Source organism: Camelus bactrianus, chromosome 2 (assembly GCF_048773025.1).
Source record: "Camelus bactrianus isolate YW-2024 breed Bactrian camel chromosome 2, ASM4877302v1, whole genome shotgun sequence".
NCBI classification, from domain to species: domain Eukaryota; kingdom Metazoa; phylum Chordata; class Mammalia; order Artiodactyla; family Camelidae; genus Camelus; species Camelus bactrianus.
In genome coordinates this window covers 44,872,166-44,893,222 of record NC_133540.1, presented here as the reverse complement: position 1 = coordinate 44,893,222, position 21,057 = coordinate 44,872,166, and the positions used below count along the sequence as shown (strand labels likewise).

General features: G+C 40.3%; 1 protein-coding gene and 1 pseudogene across 1 annotated transcript in view; one reads left to right on the top strand and one right to left on the bottom strand.

Moving 5' to 3' along the window:
* Nucleotides 1-21,057, top strand: part of JADE1 (jade family PHD finger 1) — a 206,857-nt gene that overhangs the window by 129,686 nt on the left and 56,114 nt on the right. The gene's annotated exons all lie outside the window — the stretch shown is intronic.
* Nucleotides 28-16,716, bottom strand: LOC105067146 (hsc70-interacting protein pseudogene; annotated as a pseudogene).

Genomic DNA, 21,057 nt, shown 5'->3' with positions numbered 1-21,057 from the left:
TATTATGTGCCAGGCATGATTATAAATACTAAGGTGAGGTCCCTGTTCTTGTGGGATTTATAGTCATGGGGAGGTGGGTGGGGAGAACAGACAAACACACAGAAAAATGCATGAACATGATGCCATTAGACATAAAAGTAATACAGAGCATTTAAACAAGTGACATGCTATAGTGTGGCTCCTCTAGGTTGGGTGGGCAGGAAAAGCCCCTCTGAGCAGGTGACATTTCAGCTGAGACCTGAATCACAGGAAAGAACCAGTTACACTAAGATCTAAAGAACATTCCAGGCAGAAGAAACACCAGTACAAAGTCCCCGAGGTAGTGATAAAATCGCTGTGTTCACAGGGCTGAAAGGAGGCCGGTGTGGCTGGATTACAGCACCCCAGGGGGAGAGTGGTATGAGATAAAGTGAGAGAGCCACGGGTCAGGTCACTCTGGCAGGGCCTTCCAAACCTGGAGGCCTGTTGGAATGTCCTGGGGGCTTTTTAAAAACTATGTGGAGCCCTCCTCCAGAGGTTCTGATTCTCTTGATCTGAGGTGGAGCCCAGGCAGTGAAAGTTCCCAGGGAATTCCTGCATGCAGCAGGGTTGATGTCTGGGTCTCACCAGCCATGGTAGGGAGTTTGTATTTTCTCCTAAGTGGGATGGGAAGGTACTAAAAGATATTAAGCAGAGGAGTGACGGGGTTTGAGTAAGTTATTTAGAAGATCCCTCTAGCTGCTACATGGAGAATGGTTGGTTGTGGCTCAAGACAGGAAGCTGGTGATTATTGTATTTTTGTTGACATATGCTTTCATTTCTCCTGGGTAAATACCTAGGAATGGAATTGCTGGAAACAACCCAAATGTCTCTCAAAAGTTGAATGGATAAACAAATTGTGATATGTTTGTACAATAAAATACCACTCAGCAATAAAAATAAAGAACTACTGATGCATGCAATAACGTGGATGAATCTCAAAACCATTATGTTGAACAAAATCAGGCAGACACAAAACAGTATATACTATACGGATCTTCTTAAGAGGTTTAAGAAAAGGTAAAACTAATCTATGGTGATAGTAATCAGAAGTGGCTGCCTCTTGAGGGTAGAGACTGACTGGAAGGGGGTTACTCGGGAATTTATGAGGGTAATGGAAATGTACTACATCTTGACTACATGAGTATATGCATTTATCAATACTCATTGAATTGTACACCTAAGATCTGTACATTTCACTATATATGAATTTTATCTTAATTGAAAAAGGACTACTAAACACCTACTAGAATGGCTTTTAAAAAAACAATAGCAGGTGCTGGGAGTGCAAAATGGAAAACAGTTTGGTAGTATCAGGTAAAATTAAACAGGCACTTACTATATGATTCAGCAATCTCACATCTAGGCATTTACCCAAGAGAAATAAAATGTGTCACACAAGCACCTGTGTGAATGTTTAAAGAGAGAAGCAACAGGGATTATAGTTAGAAGGCGATTTGCAGAGTCCTGGTGAATGATGGTGGCTTAGTCCAGGCTGAGGAGATGGAGATGAAAGAATGGACATGGAATGGAGATGGGCTATGGAGATGAAGTGAAGTCAACAACAGTCAGGATAGGTTCTCCAGGCAGAGCCTAAGGGGACACGGTAGTTGATTGAAAAGAAGAGAAGAATCAAGGATGGCTCTTTCCTTGACGGAGCTGTGGAAGCCTGGGGAAATCCTAGGCTAGGAGAGAGGAAAACTGAGAGCTCCTTTTCAGCCACGTTATGTCTGGGATGTTTATTAGGCTTCATGGACATTTTAGCGGTGGATTTCTAGAAAAGATGCTTTCATCTTTTATTGTTCAAATATAGACTCTCAATCTGGCCAAGGGAGGATGCTGTGGTGATAAGTAGCAGTACAATGTAGTTCCTTGAAGTCGTGACAGAGTAAGGAACAGGTTTATGAGAAGCAGAATTAGATAGACTTTAATGTTTCTCTATAATTGTGGACCCAACAGATAGAAAGAATAGGAAGCAAAAATTCAGGATGAGATGAAACAATAAATAGTTTAATCCAAGCAAATGGTGTAGTCACCTGAGTAGAATTAACCAGGCTTGAAAATTAGATAATGATACGATTTGGATTTAGGGATATGGGCTAATATGACCACTTCTGATTAGATATCTATTGCTATATAACAAATTACCCCCCAAATTTATAGTAACAACAATATAAAGGTTTGTTATCTCATTCAGTTTCTGTGGGCCAAGAGTTTGGGAGCAACTCAGTGGGTTTTATTTTTTGAGCAGGAAGGGACTGCTTAGTTTTTGGTTTTGTTTTTAATATTTTTAAGGTTTAAAAAGTGTTAAAAGTCTTAATTCCCAGTGGGAAAACAATATCTGAATGGATACTCTAAAGGCAAACCACTATAAAATATTTCAGTTGCATGTGGGGCAGAGGGGTAGCGATTATCTTCAAAGCACCTCAGTTGTCTTCAGGAGAAGGTCAAAGGTACACTGGTTTGTATTATTGGGACATCCATGAGGATGTTGCCTTTCCTTCAGCATGGTCTTGATTTGTCAGAAGGACATTACATTTGACCTTCAAATTTGGCCGACAATTTACTGATGAGATTCAAAACATTCAGGTTACTGTGATATTTCGACATATTTGCCAGGTTCTGGGTCATGTCCTGAAAGACCACCATAACTTCTGGATCTTGCCTGGCTGTAAGGACCTCTGGGTCACTAAGAATTTCATTGAGCCCAGGCATTCCTGCCATTCCAGGCATTCCCTTTCCCATTCCAGGCATTCCTCCAGGAAAATTACCATGCTTTGCCCCAGGAAAGCCACCTGGAAAGCAGCCTACTGAGATCTAGATAGTCTCAGGCTTCTGCCTCCCTCTGGGCTCTCCATTGTTCTTCCAAAGCCTTCTTAACCCTTTCTGTTCTTTCTTAGATCTCTCGCTCCTCACAGTTTCACTTATACTCTCTCTCCGACATTCAGCAATTTTCCGGATTTTGGTTGAACTTCCAGCATTGCACTACCATCTTCATCATAATCCAGTTTACAAGCAAGGGCAAGATCATGGGCTGCTTCTTCCCAATGGCCCAGAAGTCTGTGTGCTTTCCCTCCCCACCTGTAAGGCTGAGCTGAATTAGGATTTATTTTAATATCTCTGTCCCAGTCCTGGATGGAAGCATCCGGCTTCTGTAATTTGGTGAAGACACTGGCTCTCTCGGCATACAGAATGGCCAAGTGAGGATTCAGCTTGATGGCTATGTGAACAAGTCAGTGGCTTTCTGTAGTTCACCATCACTTAGGGCACCAATGGCAGCCACATTTTTATCACCTGCCTGATCCAGCATCTCCTCAGTTATCTCTACATTTTCTTTTCCTATTTGTTGAGGGACATCAGCGTCTGGTTCAATTACACCTTCAAATTCCAGATCACTTGCCTCTCCGGATGGTTCGTCTGTCTTCAGGTTTTCCTCTGCCTTCTCACTGTCTGCTTTTCCTTCCTTGGTGTGTTCTGATTTAGTTTATGAGTGGCAGGTGATATTTCACCCCCACCACCTTCCCCACCTTGCTCTCTGCCCACTCCCTCAGGAAGTGCATTTCCTTGGTGTGCAGGATGCTGGGATCCTGTTGACATATTTTCACAAAGGCTTGAAATTCGCTCACTTCTCTGGGGTCCACGGTCTGGAAGCTGAGCCTGGCTTCCAGGCTCGCCGCTACCTCAGAGACCACGTAGAAGGGTGGGGCTGCTTAGTTTTCAGTTGAGGTCTCTTATGAAGTTGCAAAGTTTTGGTCAGGGCTACATTATCTGAAGGGTGACTGGGGCTGAAGGATCTGTGTCCTAGGTGGGTGATTCACATGCATGGCAAGTTAACGCTGGCTGTTGGTAGGACTCAACTACCAATCTACTCACATAGATTATTCCATGGGTGCATGAGTAGCTGTTCCTCCACAACAAACAATCCAAGAGTATGCAAGGTAGAAGAAGCAATGTCTTTTATGACCGAGCTTCAGAAGTCACTCTCCATCATTTCCGCAATATCCTATTGGTTACAGGCCAGCCTCATTCAGAGTAGAAGTGTCTACCCAGAGGACTGACTTACAGGAGGGGAGAATCATTGGAGGCCATTTAGCAGGCTGGTGTCAACTCCCTCTTTAAGTTTTGGAGTTTATGACATATTTAGAATATAAAGGGACTCTGTGGTAGTGATGTTATGAGAAAAATTCCTCTAGATATTTGTGGCTCCAGATTTCATATGCAAATCAACCAGCTTCAGAAGATACACTCAAAAGAACATGAGAAAATAAACTTTTTTAAAGCAATAAGCATTTTTTTTTAACATTGGGAGAGTTTACAATTAAATAAAGAAATATTTTAAAAATCAAACACATTGTATTAGTATTTTTGTGTAAAGGAATCTATGTATTTAGTATTTTACATATTTATAATGTTTAAGAGAATATGACCTATTAGGATAACATATTATATGTGTAATGCTTATTTAAAATGTGGAGCTAAGTAATTGATTTACATTTTTTATTTTAAGTGGAAATTTTTCAAATATAAATGCAGTATTAAACATTTAAAAGAACTTAAAATTAATGTATATATAAGATTAATTTATTAGTTATATATGAATCACTTGAGTATGTGGAAAATGTTTTTTGGTTTTTTGTTTGTTTTTGTTTGTTGTTTTGGTTTGACAAATGAAGAACTTGAAAAAGTGACTATATTAAATTTATAAGGCAGTTAAAATATTTAAAGTAGGTTAATTAAGTAAATTTGTAAATGTGATCAAACATTAATCAAAAGTCCCCTCAGGAGGGATTGTTTACATTTCCCTGTATTTATAAAGTTTTATAAACTTACAAGCTTACAGAAAAATCACCCTGGGTTCTGATTTTGTAAAGTCAAATATTAATTTTTCAAAACCAAAGTAACTTTTGAATAATTTTCCTATGCACAAAAGTCGACCTTGAGTAAATAGATGCACTTGGATGGCAGGTGGAGAAGAAAGAAGAGAGATTTTGGCTGATGGGTCAAGCCCTGCCTGTATAAGTTTGGGCCTGACTCTTGCTCCTGCCTGATGGCTGAGCTGGTCCACCGGGATAAGCTCCTGGCTGCCAGGGCCAGAGGGTGGGGGAAGGGGGCAGGGAGCCAGATTTCTGCCTGGGTCGTCTGTCCCTGCCTCCCACCCCCTTAATCTCACTGTGCTCTGTGCACGTAATAAGTGCGGCACTGGCCTTAATACCAATTCACAGCGTGATTCTTGCTCTCTCCAAAGAAGCTGAGCACATGGTATAATGGTCTTTATTAACTTGCTCTTTTATTGTCCAAGGGACTTCTAGCTGACCTGCAGGACTAATTGTGGCTGTTATTAAGCAAAGAGTACAGTAAAAAATATCAGAGGGTTCTGGACATAAAAGCTGCAAATTCACCATATAGTAGTAATATGATTTATTGATATTAAACAAAAATATAGCCAAACATCGATGAATATGGGGTAGGAGAGTCTCACATTTAGCTTTTGGTTGTAATACTGAAATTTTAAATTTACTATGACTGATCTAATGCCTGAACCCCCTACCTAGCTGAGTTGTGGGCAGGAGTGCTCTTAAATTTCCCATTAACTGTATTTTGTGTCTTCCATCAAAATTCAACTCCCAGTTCGTGCTCTTTGCCTGGCATGGCATCTAGATGCCTGAGGAGAGCCTCAGAAGTCCGGTCCTGAGTGCCAGAGCCAGGGGCCTCATTGACACGGGGGGGCCTGCTCTTCAAAATGGGGCCTGCCCAGTGCCTGGCCCTGCTGCCCTTCGTGTGGGTTTTAGCATCCACTGCTGTTGGTGAGCTGCCACAACCCCACTTAGTCCCAGCATCTCCCTGGAGGCCTCCTCTTCCCCATCCAGACCCTGCCCTTCCAGCCACCCAGCGCACACCTTCCACACAGCGCCTCCCAGGAGCGGCGCTGCTGCCTCCACCCTCCACTGCTCCTGGCACTGTCAGTGGCCAGCCTGCCTAGCCAGGGGTTTCCAGCTGATCAACAGCACTCTAAGGCTTTGCTTTCCTAATAGGGGATGCAGACTGTTTATAGGCTCTTGACTTGACAAAACCTACCCGAATTTTCCCTCCCCAACTTCATCTTCCTGCCTTGGCTGTAAAACGTGCTCTGTCTGTGGTCCCTTAGCATTTTTCTGTTTAACACAGGCAAAAGGCACTCTGCTCATCTGCTCTTGCCATTCCTGACATCCCAGCCGCACTCCTCCCCTGCTGGGGCTTGGGCAGTGTGCCCAGCCCCCACTTTTCCTACCTCTGTCTTCCCTCTCCTTCCCATAGTCCTCACAGCCTGGCAGTAGGGATGTCTTTTCTCTGGACACAAGCACCAAGGCACACGTGTGATGGCCAAGGAGGGGTCTTCACTTTATTACGCAAGAAGGTATGATCTGAGTCCATCATGTGAGTGGAGAAAGATCAAAATTAGGTCATATACTGGGGGCAAAAGTATGTTGGTATTATATATGCACTTATATTTCAATTGGAACAAACTTTACTTATTGTTAATTGGATATTTGAGAGGGTAGGAATGGGGAATTATATTTGACAATGAGGTACTGTCTTACTGGTATGTGCAAAATATTGAATCATGTCTATAAGGAACCAACACATCAGAGGAAGAGAAAAACATTTACAAGTATCTTCAGTAGAAGCCAGAAGATGACAAATACTATAAAGGAACTTCCAACAGAGTACCACAGAAGCCTGCAGAGGAGTGGGAGGAATTCTGAATGGCTGGATCCAGAAGGCTTCAAGGAGCTGCTAAAACTTCTGAGGCCTGGTCATGGTCTATTGGCAGAGATTAACATATTTTATAGAAAAGGTGATGTTGAAGCTAAACTTTCAAAGGCATGTGCGATTTCAACAAGCAGAGACAGAATAAGAGAAAAAGGGATTTCCAGAAAAGGGGAAGCATGAATTTCAAGGACACAAATGGTTCCTTTCCCTTTCTCCTCCCAGGTCTACTTTACCCACGTGGTTTCTATAAAAATCGTCTTCTTGGTACCATATGGTCACATGGTTTTTGTAAGAATCATCATCTGACCACATAATACTGATTGATGTTGGGGAATTCTGACTCAACAGGCCTCTCAGTTCTTTCTTGGGAATTTGGAATTGAAGCTAAGAAAAAAAGTAATCAATTTCTCTTGGTTATCAGAAGTTAAACTTTGAACCTTGAGAAATGTAGGAAGAGAGACAAAATGAGATAGAAAAAAAGGAAGAGTGAGAAGAAGAAAAATAAATGAAGCTGATACAGAGGGAAAACAGCATCACAGAGCAAGAACCCTGGTGACCTTTGTGTCTCTGATGTTGGATGTTCCTGAGGCTCAGCTGTATTTCTGTTCTTGGGGTCCCTGAAATATAGTGGTATCTCTGTGGTAAATTTCTTCCTCCTTGAGCTAAACTGAGTTTTCTGGATGTTGTTTCTGTTGTTGTTTCTTGGTAACCAACTGTGTTAGCTTCCTTGGGCCGCTGAAACAAGTTGTCACAAACCTGATGGCTTAAAACAACGATCTATTCTTTCACAGTTCTGGAAGGTGTAAGTCCCCAGTAAGGTGTCAGTCGTGCTGTGCTCCTGCTAAAGGTTCCAGGGAAGAATGCTTCCTTGACTCTTCCTAGCTTCTGGTGGCTACGGGCAACCCTTGGCATTCCCTGGCTTATAGCTGCATCACTCTCATTTCTGCCTCCCTTTTCACATGGGCATCTTTTCTCTGTGTGTCTCTCTGTGTCCTCATATGGCCTTCTCATAAGGACACCAGTCACTGGATTTAGGGCCCTTACTAATCCAGCAAGATCGCATCCTAACTAATTATATCTGCAAAGACTCTATCTCATAACAAGGTTACAAGGCGAGGGTCCAGGTAGACATGAATTCTGGGGGACACTATTCAACCCAGTATACCGGTTCAACACCCAAAGGCACTGGGGCTGTTCAGGCTACGTCTAGAGCCAGGTTCTTGAGGACCTGGCATGCTGCGCTGAGGATGCTGAGGTTTGCTCTTTACCCAAAGAGGAGGCATTGAAAAGCTCTACGCAGGAGAGAGTCATGGTCAGAATTTCACAGAGGATTGCTTTGGTCACAATGTGTAAAGTAAATTCGAGCAGGGAGGGCTAATGAGGAAAGAAAACCAGTTTTACCTTTGGATAGAACTGTGGAAGGTAATACGGTCTGGCGTCAGGATAGATGGTAGAGGATGAGGAGGAAGGGACAAGTGGGAGACTCACTGCAAATTCAGAGTTAACCGGACTCGGCAATTAATGTCTGATGGGTGGGAGGAAGTGAGTGAAGAAGGAGAATAGTCTTGGTGGACTGTACCATATAGGTGGTCCATGAACATCACTGAGTAGTTGCCAAGTGGGAGACAGTATTACCCAGAGGGCTGGGATTAAAGAGAAGATTAAGGTTTGAGGATCCCACGGGGGTGGACCCCAAAGACATGAGCGAACAGTGAGTTGGACGTAAGCTCTTTCAGTTGGGATTCCCTCCATGAAAATGATTCCCTGTTTGTATAAGAGGATTCCATGGCATAGTCCTTACCTGTTTTTGCTTTTGTAGTTAAAAATAGTCTTTACATACATCTGTGTCTTTGTCTGGGTAACATATTCTTAATTTTAATAGATATTGCCAAGGTTACTTTCTTAAAAGGCTATACCAGTCCACTTTTCTACTGGCATTGTATGAGAGTCCACTTTCTTCCCTATTCCCACGATTAGTAGGTATTTCCCTCCTTAATGTTTGCTATTTGAAAATATGACTTCTTTTAATGGCTGCAAAACATTCCACCATATCAACATACCATAAATTACTTAAACATTTTCCTATTTTTGGACATTAGATTGTTGCCCATTTTTTGCTATAATAAAATTAATCACCCAGAAATGGGCATTTTTATACATATATTTTTATTCATTCAATGATACTTACAGTGATTGTTATAATTTGAAAGAAGTTTCCACAGGCTCTTTGTTTTGTTGTTTTTGTTCCTGTGTGCCTTTCTTTCATTTCAATAATAATATTTTAGTTGGACAGGAAGGGGGATGAGAAAGGGAAGAGGTTAAAACAAATAGATTTTTCACTGTCCTTGAATTTCTATTTATAAGTGCTATTCCTGTCTTTCATTACCAAAGTGATCTAGAATTGCTATTAAGCCATTATTAATTCTCTAATTTTACCTTATTCATAAATGAAGTTTCTTATTTTATGGAGGGAAGAACAAACGCAAGAGTATCTTAGCGCTGTCTGTAATCTACAAAAGCAGCTTGACTCTTTATTTTCTTAGATATAGAAAATTCTGAAAAGCATCAACCTTTTCTTGCCAGATGGAAAAAAAATATAAGATTTAAATCTTGACACCATGAGTGGTATATATATTATAATATATGATTGGAAAAATAAACGTCCTTTTCTGTATTCTTCCCCCTTAAACTTTAGCCATTAGAGTCAGAATGCTTCGATTGCAGAATTCTCACTTGAGCAAGGTTTTTATATAACATTATTCATATTCTTGGCCTTGGATGCCAATTAAGTCCCTCAAGTCTAAAATTGCTTTGTTTGCTTTTTAAGGAAATCTGCCCACCTTACAGACCTACAAGTTAACTAACCAGCCTGTTCCTCCCGCCCCCTCCCCCCCCACCCCAGGACTTTGCTCTGTTGGTTTCCTGCCAGCTCTTACTTTCAAATTGAAATAGTTCAGTTTCTCTGTTTCTAGAACATAGAATTCATTACTCCTGGATTTTTGCCAAGAATGTCCCTCTCATGTTTTTAAAACTAAGATGAATGTTTCAGAATGACCTAGTGGGCTTGACCCACGATTAGAAGTCAGTCAGTGATATATTAGATGTCTGCGTGGATGCTCTGTTCTGCGTAGTGGGGCTGCTGGGGGAATGGGACTCTGGGAGGGTGGGGAGGGCACTGGGGTGAAGCCTTGGGACTGGAGTGGAGAAATATGTGTGAGAGATTAGGTAAGATTTGGCTGACGTGAGGCAAGACTCAGATTCTTCCCCTGCCCTCAGGGCCCTGGTGAGTCTCTACCATGGAAAGGGCATAGTCATTAATTCCTTTTGGCCATCTGGATAGAAAACAGAAAGCCAGGTGACAGAGAATATTTATAAAGGGCTCTAGGAAGGACCACTCCATTTTTTTTTTTCTTCCTGATTTTCGAGGCTTCTTTTCTCTTCTTACACTTGCAACCCTGCTTAGCTGCTTGTTTCTACTAGTACTGAAAAGAGCAACAGAGCAGAAGGTATACATCTGCATAACCTTAGGCCAGATGAATTTTTCATTCCTGTTGCTCTGTTGAATGACATAGGGAAGTTTCTTTACCTTTTAGGTTACTTTCTAGGAATATGTTAGTGTTTACATTCTTTTCTCTTCCAATTGGCTATATATTTTTAAATTAAACTTTTCATTTTGAGATAATTGTTAATTAACAGACCGTTATAAGAAATACCACTGAAAGGTCCTATGTACCCTTAACCCAGTTTCCCCCAATAGTAACATTTTGGGAAATTCCAGCACAACATCATTGTAGGATACATTCATGTGCAATATCATTGACATTGATACACTCAAGATATATATCATTTCCATCCCCACAAGAATCCCTCATGTTGCCTTTTGTAGTCACATACACTCCCCTCCTCTGACTCCTGCATTATCCGTTATTAATCACTTATGTATTCTCCATTTCTAACATTTTGTCATTTCAAGAATGTAATGTAAATTAAGTCATACAGTATGTAACCTTTTGATATCGGCTTTTAAAACTCAGTGTAAATTCTTAGAGATTTGTGGATGTATCAATAGTTCTTTCTTTTTTTTTTTTTTATAATTGCTGAGTAATATTTCATGGTATGGATGTACTGCAGTCTGTTTACTACTCACTCATTGAAAGACATCTGGGTTGTTTCCAGTTCTTGGCTACTATGAGTAAAGCTGCTATGAACATTTGTGTACAAGCTTTTATGTGAACATAAGTTTTCATTTCTCTAGGATAAATGCCCAAGAGTGCAATTGCTGGGCCTTGTGGTAGTTGCATGTTTAGTTTTATAAGAAACTGCCAAACTGTTTTCAAGAATGGCTGGACCGTTTTACATTCCCACCAGCAATGTATGAGCAATCCAGTTTCTCCACATCCTTGCCAGCATTTGGTGTTAACCACTATTTTTTTTTTTAATTTTAGTCATTTTGATAATAGTGTAGTGATATCTCATTGTGGTTTAAATCTGCATTATTTTCCTGATGGATAATGATGTTGAACATCTTTTCAAATGCTTATTTGCCATCTGTATATCCTCTTTGGGAAATGTGTTCATGGTTTTTGCCCATTTTCTAATTGAATTGTTTGAGTTTTTAAAATTGTTGAGTTTTGAGTGTTCTCCATATACTAGTTTTTTGTTGAATATGCGGTTTGCAAATATTTTCTCCCAGTCTGTAGCTTGATATTTTGTCCTCTTAACAGGGTCTTTTGGAGAGAAAATTTTTAATTTTGAGAGACCCAGTATACTTGGGTCTTTCCTTCTATGAATTCTGCTGTTGATGTCAAGTGTAAGAACTCTTTGCCTACCCCTAGATCCTAAAGACTTTCTTCTGTATTTTTTCCTCAAGGTTTTATAGCTTTACATTTTACATTTAAGTCCATGCCACATATTTTTATGTAACTGTTTAGATCTCTGACGTCTGAAATAAGCCTTAGCATGTGAAACCCTTTTGCCCTCATTTTCTTTCTCAGGCATCTACTGAGCACCAACTGTGACTCAACTCACTGACACCAAGTCATGGATACGATTACTGATGGGTAAATGATTCTGACTTTGTAATGAGTCAGTCAGGTGACGTGCTGAAAAGCATGAGGTCTGGAGGCAGACTGTTTGGGTTCAAATCCTGGTGCCACCTCTCAAGAGTTTCATGATCTTTAGCAAGTGACTTAATCCCCCTAAACATCAATTTTTCACATCATTCAGAGTTGGATGAAAATAACCATAATACCTACTTCTCAGGATTGTTGTGTGTGAGCAGAAAATGAAATATTATGTATCAGATGCTTAGTGCAGTACCTGGCATACGCACAGAGAACATTTAATAAGTGTGAGTTTTCCTGCTTCCTGTTCCCCGTGCAAAGTCTCCAGGCAACTTCCCCAACTCAAAGTCTTCCCCACAGTCTCCATTTCTTTCTTTCTACCTCTTCTGGTCTTAATTATTCTACCTCTTTTATGAAACTTTCTTAACCTATTTCAGCATTTGATAGAATTTCCTATCTTCAAATTATTATGATATTTATATATGTGGTCAGGTTACCTTTACTGTTTCATATATCTATTATGTATCTCCCCAAATACATATCTGCTTGAGGGTATGCTCCCAGCCCTCCAGAGTCTAGTTCTATACTGGGTAATTGCCAAGTACTCAGCAAGTCCCCAATATACTGATAGTGAGGAATCTAAATTACAGCATGTTTCATTGCAAGCAATTTGACAAAATGAACCCAAAGCCTTTGGCCTAGTAATTTACATTTTCAAAATCTATCCTAAGAGTGGTCAAAGAGTTAAACAAAGATTTGTGCATAGGAATATTTCTTACAGCCATTTTTTCGTAAAAGTGTGGATTTAGAAAAACATAAATGTGTAAATAAAGAATCAGGAATCATGAGGATTCCATTATATGGTGGAATGTTGCACTATAAATAAAAATTCCATTTGCCTAATCATGGATTATAGAGCTATAAGGATATTCACTAAAGCATTCTTTATATTAGTAAAAAAGATAAAAATAATTAGCAAAAAGAAAAACATAGAAATAACCTAAACCTCCAACTATATGGACAAATTAAATACTGTCACAAAACAGAATTATACTGGGATCCCATTTGTCTAAAAAAAAGTATGTATATATAGATACACACACACACAAATATACAAAAGACAGAAAAAAATACATTCCAAAATTTTAGTGGTAATTATCTTTGAGTAATAGCTTTTTGGTGATTTTAATTTTTATTTTGGCTTCTCTAAAACATACTATTTATTACTTTTAGTATAAGAAAATAAGGATGAAAGTTATAATCTGTTTTTTAAATGGTTCTTTGGAGACTATTTAATTACATGAATATATTGATCATTCATCCATTGCATTCAGAACATTTATTAACTGTCTACCAACTGTTAGGTGCCAGTACTAGAAACACATGCAGAGAATAATTGACAAAGTCCTTTGAACAACTGACAGATAGTCTTGTGAGGGACACAAAAAATTACAAATCAGTGAGAGAAGTGATAATATAGTTATAATACTGAATGTTATGGAAGCTTAGAAAGGGGCAGGCTTTAGGGAGGTAGGGTAAGGCTATTTGGTAGAACTTGAGTGAATTAGGGCCAAAAGAAGGGGTTGTGTAGATAGGGAAGAATGATCCAAGCTTAGGGTTAAGCATTTTCAAAAGTTCTGAATGGATATCACTGAGGAGATGTGAAAAGCCATGAAGTAGGGGGAGGGTTTGGAAGGAGAACTAGCAAAAGTAAGTAGCTATGTTAATGACACATTCTATCCTGAAGAGTAAACAAGGGGGAAAAGGGCAATTAATAGTTTTAAATGGGAATGCTGTGATCATATTTTTGCTTTAAAAGAGCACATAGACTATTGAATAGGGAATGAATTAGAGAGGGACAGGATTAGAGGGAGGGAGAGCAGTTAGGTGGTGATGTAAATCACTGAGATGATGATAGTGGCTGTTGGGATGGAAAGGTGAAACCTGATGTAGAAGTGATCTGGGAATAAACTGGATTGGTGGTGGTGGTGATAATGGAGGAGAAGTCAAAGAAAAGCAAGAGTCAAGGACAATGTCTTGGCTCCTGGGTTTGGCAATTGTGGATGGTGGTACACTAATTGAGTCAGGTGAGGAGGCACAAAGTGGGAGGGAAAATGAGTTCAGTTTGTGATACATTGAGTTTGAACTGCCTGTGGGAGGTCCATTGGGGGTGTTCAGGAAGTTACTGGAGACACAAGTATAGATGTGTGTTTTGGGGGGCAGTCATGAGAGTAGATGAGAACACCAAGAGATATAAGTAGAATGAAAAGAGAATACGGCTTAGGAGGGAACCCTAAGGAAAACCAACATTTAAGAGACTGAAAGTGAGAAAGCAAATTGACTCAAACCTGGTCTGGGACCGAAATTTTTTGTGTGATGTAATTTACAACTCCTTCTGGGAAGCAATTAGCATTCCTGATAAAGTGCGTGAACAGTTTTCTGACAGACTTTAATAAGACTGAGAACTCCTTCTGGGAAGCTAGGGTTACCCATCCAGCTGATTGACTAGCCTAATAATCTTTAACCAGATGTTCTTTTTTCTGTATCCATTCTAAACATGGTTGGTGAACCATTCCTTTTTTCTTATAAAATGTCTCAACCAAAATTATTCCTTCAGTTGAATTTTTAAAAAAGCTTCTCATGTACTCAAAAACAATTTGTCTGAGGCATGGCTTTAACAAAAGAGAAAGAGGAGCCTGCAAGAGAATTAGAAGAGTCCAGAGGGGTAGGAGAGAAACCAGTAGAAGACTGTTGAGGTTATAGAAGCCAGGTGAAAGCATTTTAAGAAACAGGGCATGAACGGACAACAGTGTCAAATGCAAGTGAAAGGTCAAGTAAAAACAAGGATGAGAAATTGCCACTGGATTGAGCAGTAAGAATGTCAATGATGATCTCTGGCAAGGGCAGTTACACTGGGGTGACTGGGGGGCATAAGTCAGATTTCAGTGGGTTTGAGCGAGTGTACACCATTCTTTCAAAAAGTGTGACTGTTAAGGGAGGCAGAGGAAGGGAGCCTTGAGATTATTTCCCTTTAGTGGGGACACAAGTATATTTAAATATGCTTGGGAAGGAGTTGGTAGCCAGGGAAGCAGAAGACACCTGAAAGAGAAGGGTTACTCTTGAGCTAGAGACCAGAAAAGGTGAACCGTTTTCAGGATTCTGAGCCCAGGTGGAGGAAATGTCACATGCCATGCCTCCTGTTGTGATAGAAAGGAAGGCGGAGGATGAGCCTGCAGGGAAGATCTGCAGGTTTGGAGGTAGAAGGTCAAAGGCACTCCTGTCCGGTGGCCTCTGTTACATCTGTGGTGTAGGAGGTTTAGGAGTTCTGCTGAACATGTCTGGGTGAGTGGCAGGATGGCAGACTGGGACAGGAAGAAAGCTCTAAGCAAAATCCCAAGGAGAACGGGAGATTGAACTACCTGGGGAAATTAGTGAGTTCAGGACGTGGTGGAGGATAATGAAGACCTCATGCAAACAATCGGCACAGGTCTGTGATTTTCTCCTATGGTGCTTTGAAGTCCTCACTGAGGCAGGAAGACAACTAACCTGCACTGCCTTCAATGAAACTTTGAAGCTTTGCAGCTTCCTCTGGCCATTGAAATATGACTTCTTAGTTTGGAGCTTAGGCCCTGTTTTCTTCTTACTTTATAGGCACTTCCAATTGATCTCATTCACTCCCATGGTGTCAGTTAACCTCTCTATGCTGATAACTCCTAAACCAGTACTTGCAACCCAGCCTCCCTCTAGAGCACCACACTCCCCATCCCATCTGCCTTGTGGGCATCTTCAATTGGGTGATTCCTCAAGCTGAACTCTTCGTATTTCTGCTCTCATTTCCTTTCCTCAGGAATTTCCTTCCTTTCCTTTGCTCCAGGATTCTCGTTTTCACCATTGCACGCTGCTCAGTGCTCAGTGTCTGTTGGGTTTCAAATGAAGGAATCCACTCAGTTCTCTAAGCCAGAAGCCTGGGACGCATCTTTTTATTCCAGCTGCTGCTTTACCTCTGACATTCAAGCCATCGCAGACAAATCTTGTCCACAACTAAATGTGCCTCATGGCAAGAAAAAAAAGTGAATTATCAAACAACTTCAACACAGAAACTTAAGTGTTTGCTTTACCCCCATTTCTTTGCTTCATTAACACTGGAGCTAAACCAGGGGGAAGGGATACCTCCCTCCCCGTTTTCTGCCCTCTCTGCATCCTGCCCTCTCAGCCTTAGAGAAAAGGAGAGTCAGTTTTTCATTTGCTAATGATTTGGGCTCAGGTTATAATGGGCCATTAAGGTGTTTTGTGGAAGAAAAGAGGAAAATGGAGCTTTCTGGAGGAGGGATAAAGAGACTGTGGGGTACCTGGGATCAGATCCAGGCCTCACTGAGAAGGGAGGGGCCAAGAAGGACCCTGCGAGGGGCCCGAGTCCTCCCTGACTGTGGCTGGCTCTTTTTTTCTTCTCCCGGCCCCGTGGCTTGAGCCTCCGCTCTGCATGCAGGGACAGGGCTTGAACCCCTTGACCAGTTCACTGCCCAGCAGGACCTTCGTTTGGTTTCTCCAGATGTTGCTCCCTCCCCGGATGACTGCCTCTACCTAGTGGGTGCCCTCCCCAGATGCCACAGGGACCTGCTAAGCCCTACAGACATCTCTCAGGCACCTCCTGGGTTGGGGGAAGGAGCTCTCACACCCCTGCCTGGAGCGGTGCTGAACTGGGCAAGCTGGAGACCTGTGGAGAGCTGGGCCAGTGTTAACCATGCCTCCATCACAAGCTGATTTGTCTACTTGTCTCCATTTTGTGATCAATGGCTATCATCCTAGGCCTCTATGTCTCACCTGGCAACTGCAGAAGCCTCCTCACTAGCTTCCTAATCTCGTGTCTCACCTCCACCCCATCCATTCGCCACACAGAAGCCAGAGGTTTTGTCTAAAACAAAAAATGAAACAAACAAAAAAGCAACACTAGGTCCCCATCCCCTTCTCATCTGGCTAACATTTATAATCCTTCAGATTTCAGCTCGGATCACTTATCCTGAGGAGCCTTCTCTGACCACCCTCCTCCCACTACCCACACCCCCACGCAGACACAAATAGACACACAAGGGATTAGGGGTCCATTATAGGCTTACCCCCACACCTTGTAGTAAACTGTCATCACCTGTTTGTATTTTTAACTGACCTATGGACAGAGAATAGACCTTCTTCCCTTGTTACTTGCAACCTTGTCTCTCGTGCCTCGCCCTGTGCCTCGAGTGTGGTGGATGGAAGTAAGATCGACTCAGGTGGTTCTCATACCTGAGCGTGGATCAGAATTACCTGGAGGGCTTGTTAAAACACCGATTGCTGGATGCCCCTTTCTGATTCAGTAGGTCTGGGTGGGGATGGAAACAATGGATCTCTGACAAGTTCAGGAGCAGTTGCTGCTGCTGGTTGGAGATCACATTTTGGGTTACCACCGACTGCTCTGCGTCTGGTAAGAGAAGACTATAGGGGTAGATTGGAGTGACTTTCCAGATAAGAAGAAAGAACTCATGAGAAATAAGCTTTAGAAGTCTTGGAGGTGGTAGCTAAAATAGATTTGAATCTGATATTAAAGATGGCAGAACTCCCCAGTAGTTGACAAGGTGCAGGGAGTAACTATGAGAATACATAGTTGAAGAGACCTGTAGGTGGAGTTACGGCATGAAGGCAGGCAAAGACCTGCCAAAAAAATTACTTTACAAAGTAGAATACTGAAATGATATACATGAAAGAAGTGAAAAGGAAGATGGTAAAATGAAATATGTGACATCATTCCAATTTTATTAAAAATGCCTAGGAAAAAATCTGAAAATACATGGCATGGTTTATAATAGTTGTCCCAATGGGTGAATTTTATCACCATTATTTGCTTTGCTAAATTTTGAAAATTCTATCATCATGTTTTCCTTTCATGATCGAAAAAAGCTTTTCCTATTTTTAACCTTGGTCATTTCCATCTGGCTGTGTTAAATTATTTTCTCTTCTGTCCCTCTGTCAGAATTGTTTCTCTTTGACATCTTAACTTGTGCTGAAAGTATGAAAATCAACAAAATTAAAACAACGAAAATCAAAGACAAGCAAAGGAAACAAAAAGGAAAGGAAGAAAGAATCTAAAGGAAAAAATAATTTAGTCAGTCTTGATATCAGCAAGAAAGTATGTCGATTACTGGCCTTCCAATCATTCCATATATTGGAAGGTTGTAACCACCTACCTGGAGGGGTTTCCTGGCTGTTCAGGACTGGTGGACTCATCAATTGGTTAGGCAGGGAACCCTTCTCCTAATCTCTTACCCATCACCTCCTGTTTCTTCTCATGGTTCCCAATGTTACTCTTCCTGTTCAGAGATATACCTGCTTGTCCTTTTTTGAACTAAATCCTCTCCCACCTAAATAATAACATTCAAAAAAGTTAATAAAAAGTTATTCTTTTCTGTCATATAGTTATTAAGATTAATTAAAAAAAAAACTTTGTGACAACTTAAGCCCTCTTTATAACAAGGTTTATTTGGGGCATAAATTCAAAGCTCCAAACAGTTAAATACAAACATACTTTTAGAACACAACCCATTTTATCCACAAGAGCACTTGTGCAATAAAAATTGTGTATACATTATATGTCATATAATGGTATTTGCCATTTCTCTAAAGGAATGAGACATATAGGACTTTAGCACATGTACCTACTTCATTTCAAATATGAACAATTCTGAATTTTGTGTCAAGGCCTGACAATTACCTTCAGAGTAGACACAAATGAAAATAACTAAACATTATAGGTTTAATCATGTATGACTTCAGAATCAGGAATATGAATATACATTCAAAATTTTACTCCATAGAAATCCATTATTATGGAAGAAAATAAAACTGTATGCCTGCAGCAAAATTTAAGGGATGTATAAAATTGTAATTATTACCATGAATACTACTCAGATTAGGAAAGACTAGAATCTTGATATTTCAACTATACTGACTACTTTGTACGTATTTTCTTGAATGTCCTTTCATCTCTGATAATAAAGTGTGAATTAACAGGACCATTCTAGAGACTAGGAAATGGTGATCATGAGTGATTTGGTAAGTTAAGACAATAAGTGACAGGGGGGAACCAGAAACTCATTTTCCTAATTGCCAGCTTAGTACATTTTATTTTAGACTGTGCTGTCGCAAGTCAGACCACGTTCCTGTATGCTTGCGGATGGGTTGTATAAAAGTCTCCTTTGTGGTCTGATGGCAAAAGACACCTATTATTTAAAAATATGTCAATGGCTGATTGTTAATGACGAAATGTTTTTACATGTTGCTTATTGATTCAGGTTGTCCTCCATTTCTTCAAATAATCATCACTTTCTAAGTTTGGTAAGAACAAGCAGAAATTACTGAATGTTAAAGAGAAAATGGGTGTGATATATCATCTTGTCTATCATGTCAGTGGGAAAACTAAGACCTAAAGAGATTTGTTCAGAGTCGTGATGTGAGTTGATGGAGTCTCTGGACTCCTAGTCTAGGGCTATTTACAGCACATGGCACTGCCTCAGCGGATCAGTATTCCAAAGCAGTGGCATAACTGAGGGATGTTCCTGGAAACATCAGCCTTTTTTTTTTTTTTAACTTTTTTTATTGTGTTATAGTCATTTTACAATGTTGTGTCAAATTCCAGTGTAGGGCACAACTTTTCAGTTATACATGAACATACATATATTCATCGTCACATTTTTTTTTCGCTGTGAGCTACCATAAGATCTTGTATATATTTCTGGAACCATCAGTCTTGATCAGTGTATCAGTGTTGGGAGTTTGTGTGCCATTTTACCTCTTTATTTTTCTCATCCATTGATTCAGTATACTTTGATTTTGTTGTCTGATGTTTGGGGAGTGGGGATAGAAAACAAACAAACAACTAAAGCTAAGTGGCAAACACGATTTAATTTTTTTTTTTTTTTTTTTTGCGGGGGAATGAGTGAAGTAAAGTTGGCAGGAATGTGAAAAAGTTGCAATTTTCCACGGAGAGAAGGCCAAGAAAGAGATATGGGAGGGATAGCCCTCCTACTGCCAGGGCCGCTGCTGGGCACTTTTATGGAGTTATCTCATTCCTCTTAACTTTTTAGGTAGGGGTTGCTAACCTCTTTTCAGTACTCATGAGAACACTGAGGCTCAGAGAAGTTTTGTAATTTATTCCACAGCCACACAGCTGATAACCTGTAGAACCAGATCCAATGCAAAGTCTGTCTGGCTAGGAAACCTGTGTCCTCTTACTTCAACAATAGAGTATGTATAAGGTGAAATAGTGAAAATAATAACTGCAGTGTAATATCCATAGCAGTAATAATGATAGTTAGCATAGTGCCTTACATATGTGATCTCTTTGAACAGGATTAAGTGAGCACATGAACAGGACTGATAGAGTATCTGTACTTTTCATTAGTGAAACAAGCAAGGAAGAAAGAGGACATATACTTACGATTTCCTTTGGTTTACTTTGTTTTCTGAAACATAATTGAAAGACTCAGTTTTGCAGCATTTATCAGATTATTTTGTTCTTGATGTGGATGGATGGGTTGGTGTGTGTGACTGTGTGAAACTGAACCTGATACAGTCAGAAGATTTCTTCCAGTGGATAAGTATGCCTTTTGGTTTGATATTCAGTTTTGTAGTGATCACTGTTCCTGTTTACTGAATGGGAGTTTTAATCTGTACCCTGGTCTTTTCCCTGTTGAAGCTGAATGTCACATACTCATTTCTTTAGCGGGGGGGTCCATGAAAGAAGTTATGTTAACCCCCACAGTACAAGGTTGTATTCCTTGGAAAATCAGTAACCACTCATTTTTACACATAAAAAACCCCCAAATTAATTTCTGATGACTAATTTTATATTAGTCTGCAACCCCAGTTTTAGCATTAGGCTCAATTCTCATATTTGGAAGGCAATACCTAATTCTGTAATACTGTGTAACAAAAAGGTGGTGTCAATTTATAAATAATTACTGTCTCCTAATGAATTAATGTTCATTTGCCATGATCATTTCAATACAAACTTAGGTAAAGATATGTTTTGGCTCCAAAACTGGGTTCTCTGTATTTAAATGTCATTCTAATTCGCAACTCCCTATAGCTTACTACGAAAGAACTATTTATTTTGCCATTCAGCCTAAAAATAAAACCTCTCACCCAGACTACACTCCTTAAAAGCCACATTTTTTAATCTACATAATTTTAAATT